The following is a 5581-nucleotide window of genomic DNA, read 5'->3' on the forward strand; positions in this document are numbered from 1 at the left end:
AGAAAATGTTAAAGGAATTCCAAATTTAAGGGACTTCCTAGTTTCTCTAATATGATATACTGAAAAATAAAGCTTTAATTTCAGTTAAATTCCCTCATACAGATGGTATGCTTAACAAGAACATATGCTATTCATGAGTAGGATGTGGTTTAAACTTTAAAAGTGTAATGAGACTAAGCAAGTTACCCCTATATCTGGGGAATCTGTTGCTTATCTCCCACCTCCAGTCCATAAAAGAAACATTGCAGTTGGAGTTTCTTGCACCAAAGTGTTTTGAAAAACTTCTTGTTAAAGGGATGTAGTCAATTTAAAATCAGGCTTTTCAGAAAGTTTAGCCACTCATATTACAAAAGTAACACCTGAAACTACTATACTGGAAAGATTAGAATATTTTTTCCTCCTTGTCCTGTTAGGTCTGATGTGTTTTTAAACAGGATTTGCATGTATCATTAGTGTCACTGTTTCCCTCGCTAGTCAGTTTGTGTTGATGTGGGCCTTTTGCCCAACAAGTGGGAGGAAGGGAGGGGTAGAGAGGGAGAAAAGTGAAGAGGAAAATGAGTGCACTGCCACAAAAGGGCAGGGAGGCAAGAGTAATATGTAAAACTACATGTAATAACTTGCTAAATTTGAAAATGTTTCTCTGAAGGTGCCAGCCAAATGACTACTGGCTGCTTTCTGTTATAGAAGTGTTCATATATAATGCATCTACGTGTTTGAGACACAAAGCAACCAATACAATTCTTGAGTGGTGTAGAATTGGCAATGGAAATGCTATGCTTCCCTCTGGCAGGGGCCATTCCTTAGGGAAATGGAGACATAGCTGTGGCCCCTCAGTGCTGGCTGCTGGAACAGCTCCTTGGGGCCAGGGACAGATATGCATAAGTTGAAGTGTGTTAAGCAGACATAACAATCAGGGGCCAACATGTTAATATTCCCTTGTACACTAATCTATATTGCACATTAGATAATTAATTGTATTAAACTCTTAGTCCTGGTCTACACTACGCGTTTAAACCGAATTTAGCAGCGTTAAACCGATTTAACCCTGCACCCATCCACACAATGAAGCACTTTATATCGATATAAAGGGCTCTTTAAACAGATTTCTGTGCTCCTCCCCGACGAGGGGAGTCGTGCTGAAATCGGTATTGCCATGTCGGATTAGGGTTAGTGTGGCCGCAAATCGACGGTATTGGCCTCCAGGAGCTATCCCACAGTGCACCATTTTGACCGCTCTGGACAGCAATCTGGAGTCGGATGCACTGGCCAGGTAGACAGGAAAAGCCCCACAACCTTTTGAATTTCATTTCCTGTTCGCCCAGCGTGGAGAGAGCATCAACACAGGTGACCACGCAGAGCTCATCAAGTAACAATGCAGTCTCCTGAGAATCGAAAAAGAGCTCCAGCATGGACTGCACGGGAGGTATTGGATCTGATCGCTGTATGGAGAGAGGATTCCGTGCTAACAGAACTCTGTTCCAAAAGACGAAATGAAAAAACATTTGAAAAAATTTCCAAGGCCATGATGCAGAGAGGCCACACCAGGGACTCAGTACAGTGCCATGTGAAAGTTAAGGAACTCAGACAAGCCTACCAGAAAACCAAAGAAGCAAATGGAAAGTCTGGGGTAGGGCCGAAAAAAAGCAGCTTCTATGCTGAGCTGCATGCAATTCCAGGTGGGTCTGCCACCACTACCCCACCCCTGTCCATGGATTCTGAGGTGGGGGTGGTAATCGCAGTCATGGCTGAGGATTCTGCGGATGGGGAAGATGAGGAGGAAGCGGAGGACGAGCTTGTAGAGAGCACGCAGCACTCCGTTCTCCCCAACAGCCAGGAGCTTTTTCTCACCCAGCCTTCCCAAGCAACTATCCCAGACAATGAAGCCATGGAAGGGACCTCTGGTGAGTATACCTTGTAAATATAAGACATGGTTTAAAAGCAAGTGTTTTTTAATGATTAATTTGCCCTGAGGACTTGGGATGCATTCGCAGCCAGTACAGTTATTGGAAAAGTCTGTTAACATGTCTGAGGATGGAGCAGAAATCCTCCAGGGACATCTCCATGAAGCTCTCCTCGAGGTACTCCAAAAGCCTTTGCAGAACGTTTCGGGGCAGCGCTGCTTTATTCCGTCCTCCATGTAGGACAATTGACCACGCCATGCATGTAGCAAGTAATCTGGTATCATTGCATGACAAAGCCTAGCTGCGTATGGTCCCGGAGATTGCTGGCATTCAAGCAACATCCGTTCTTTATCTCGCTGTGTTATCCTCAGGAGAGTGATATCGTTAATGATAACCTGGTTGAAATTCAGGAATTTAAGTAAGGGGACAGAGATGGCCATTCCTACTAGGCTGTTTGCCTGTGACTTAAAAGAAATCCTTCCCTGCAGGTAGCCAAGCGGGGGAAAGGGAGGGGCGATTAGTGCTGAGCTTTTCCATGTTTGGCTAGCAGGAATCTTTCCTGCTACCAGCCACAGGGTTGGGGGGTGGGGAAAGGAGGGTGTGTAGCAGTGATCTTTCATGATACCAGCCACGGGGTGGTTTCTGCTGCTGCATGTTAACAGGAAAGAAGCAGCACTCAACAGGCTTTGCTTGCTATTTGGGAAAGGAGGGTGCTGGATAGATGAAGGCTGCAGAAGACGAAAGACAATGGCTTACCATGGCCACATGCAAGCCGAATTCTGCTCCCTGGACCTGCGTCTGATCTGTAACACCAAAGCCGCAGGCACTCAATATTAAAATGCAAAATGAGACCTTGTAATGAAAACACATGTGCTATGTAAGTGAATAGTGTTGTTCACTGTGAAAGTATGAACATTTTTCTCCAAAATGTATCTTTTTAAATACTTCTCTCCCTTTTTTCCCTCCCTCATGCAGCTGCAAATTTTTCAAGCCTCCCTACTCCATCCTGAAGGCTATCTCAGATAAGGTGGCGGGGAAAAAAAAAAGACGTGAGAAGAAATGTTTTCAGAAATCATGGAAGTGACCCGCAATGAAAGAGCTCATCTGAATGAGTGGAAGGACATGGTAGCAAAGTACAGGAAAGATGCCAGTGACTGTGAGGACAGGAGGGATGAACGTGAGGACACGAGGGACGCTCGAGATGAGAGGTGGCGGCAGGAAGATCAGCAGTGGCGAGATGCAAGTCTGGGGCTGCTGCGTGATCAAACTGACATGCTCCGGCGTACGGTGGAGCTTCAGGAATGGCAGCAGGATCACAGAGTGCCGCTGCAGCCCCTATATAACCACCCTCCCCCCTCACCATGTTCCTTAGCCTCCTCGCTTGCCAGACAAGTAAGAACTCATGGGAGTAGGCTCCATGCACCCGCCCACTCCACCTCAGTGGACAGCCCAACCAAAAGGCTCTCATTATTATGAAATTTTTTTAGTGGCCTTTTCCTTCCCTACTATCCTCTTCCCAAACCACACCCGGGCTACCTTGTCAGTTCTCTCCCTCTTTTTATAATTAAGTAATAAAGAATACATGATTTTTAAATGAGAGTGACTTTATTTCCTGAGAAAGCAAGCTGTGATTGAAGGGGGAGGTGGCTTACAGGGAATGAGTCAATCAAGGGGGGTGGGTTTCATCAAGGAGAAACAAACACAACAGTCACACTGTACCCTGGCCAGTGATGAAAGTGGTTTTCAAAGCTTCTCTAATGGGCACCGCTACCTGGTGAGCTCTTCTAATCGCCCTGGTGTCTGGCTGTGTGTAATCAGCGGCCAGGTGATTTGCCTCAGCCTCCCACCCCACCATAAAGGTCTCCCCCTTACTCTCACAGAGATTGTGGAGCACACAGCAAGCAGCAATAACAATGGGGACATTGGTTTGGCCGAGGTCTGAGCGAGTCAGTAATGTGCGCCAGCGCGCCTTTAAACGGCCAAATGCACATTCTACCACCATTCTGTACTTGCTCAGCCTGTAGTTGAACAGCTCCTCACTGTCCAGGCTGCCTGTGTATGGCTTCATGAGCCATGGCATCAAGGGGTAGGCTGGGTCCCCCAGGATAACTACAGGCATTTCAACATCCCCAACTGTTATTTTCTGGTCCGGGAAGTAATTCCCTTGCTGCAGCCGTTTAAACAGAGTAGTGTTCCTGAAGACGTGAGTGTCATGAACCCTTCCCAGCCATCTCACGTGGATGTTGGTGAAACGTCCCTTGTGATCCACCAGTGCTTGCAGCACCATGGAAAAGTACCCCTTGCAGTTTATGTACTGGGTGCCCTGGTGCTCTGGTGCCAAGATAGGGATATGGGTTCCATCTATTGCCCCACCACAGTTAGGGAATCCCATTACAGCAAAGCCATCCACTATGACCTGCACATTTCCCAGAGTCACAACCTTTTGTAGCAGCAGCTTAGTGATTGCTTTGGCTACTTGCATCACAGCAGCCCCACAGTAGATTTGGCCACTCCAAATTGATTCCCGACTGACCGGTAGCTGTCTGGCGTTGCAAGCTTCCAGAGGGCTATTGCCACTCGCTTCTCAACTGTGAGGGCTGCTCTCATCTTGGTATTCTGGCGCTTCAGGGCAGGGGAAAGCAAGTCACAAAGTTCCATGAAAGTGCCCTTATGCATGTGAAAGTTTTGCAGCCACTGGGAATCGTCCCACACCCGCAACACTATGCGGTCCCACTAATCTGTGCTTGTTTCCCAGACCCAAAATCGGCATTCAGTGGCTAGAACCTGCCCCATTACCAGCAGGATCTCCAAAGCACAGGGGCCCGCAGTTTGACAGAATTCTGTGTCCATGTCTTCATCACTCTCGTCACCACTCTGCCGTAGCCGCCGCCTCCTCGCCTGGCTTTGCAGATCCCGGTTCAGCATTGACTGCACGAGAATGTGTGAGGTGTTTAAAATGTCCATGATTGCTGTCTTGAGCTCAGCAGGGTCCATGCTTGCCGTGGAATGGCGTCTGCACAGTTCAACTAGGAAAAAAGGCACGAAACGGTTGGCTGCTGCTGCTTTCACGGAGGGAGGGGTGAGGCTGTACCCAGAAGCACCAGCGGCAATGTTTTTTGCCCCATCAGGCACTGGGATCTCAACCCAGCTTCCAATGGGCGGGGGAGACTGTGGGAACTATGGGATAGCTATGGGATTGCTACCCACAGTGCAACGCTCAGGAAATCGATGCTAGCCTTGGTACATGGACGCACACCGCCGAATTAATGTGCTTACTGTGGCCGCGTGCACTCGACTTTATACAATCTGTTTTAAAAAACTGGTTTCTGTAAAATCAGAATAATAGACATACCCTTATATACACAGTCTGTGCAATGGGGGCAAGTTGATATATTTGGACCCGTTTCCTTATAAATTGGTGGAGATAATTTTGGAATTGCAATTCAACTTTCCTTCCAGCTACTGGAATTTAACTTCTGAAGTCTAGAATTTAGCATGATGAGATATGCTTTGTAGATGGAACACTCTTTCCTGTTGCTACCTGTACCAGAGCTTAATCTTACCAGTATTATATCATCTTTCATCAATTCAAATACTATGGGCCACTTCTTCAACTGCTCTAAATCAGCATAGCTCCACTAAGGTCCCTTGAAGCCGAATCTACTTCCATCCATCAAGGA

Source organism: Gopherus evgoodei, chromosome 4 (genome assembly GCF_007399415.2).
Source record: "Gopherus evgoodei ecotype Sinaloan lineage chromosome 4, rGopEvg1_v1.p, whole genome shotgun sequence".
NCBI classification, from domain to species: Eukaryota; Metazoa; Chordata; order Testudines; family Testudinidae; genus Gopherus; species Gopherus evgoodei.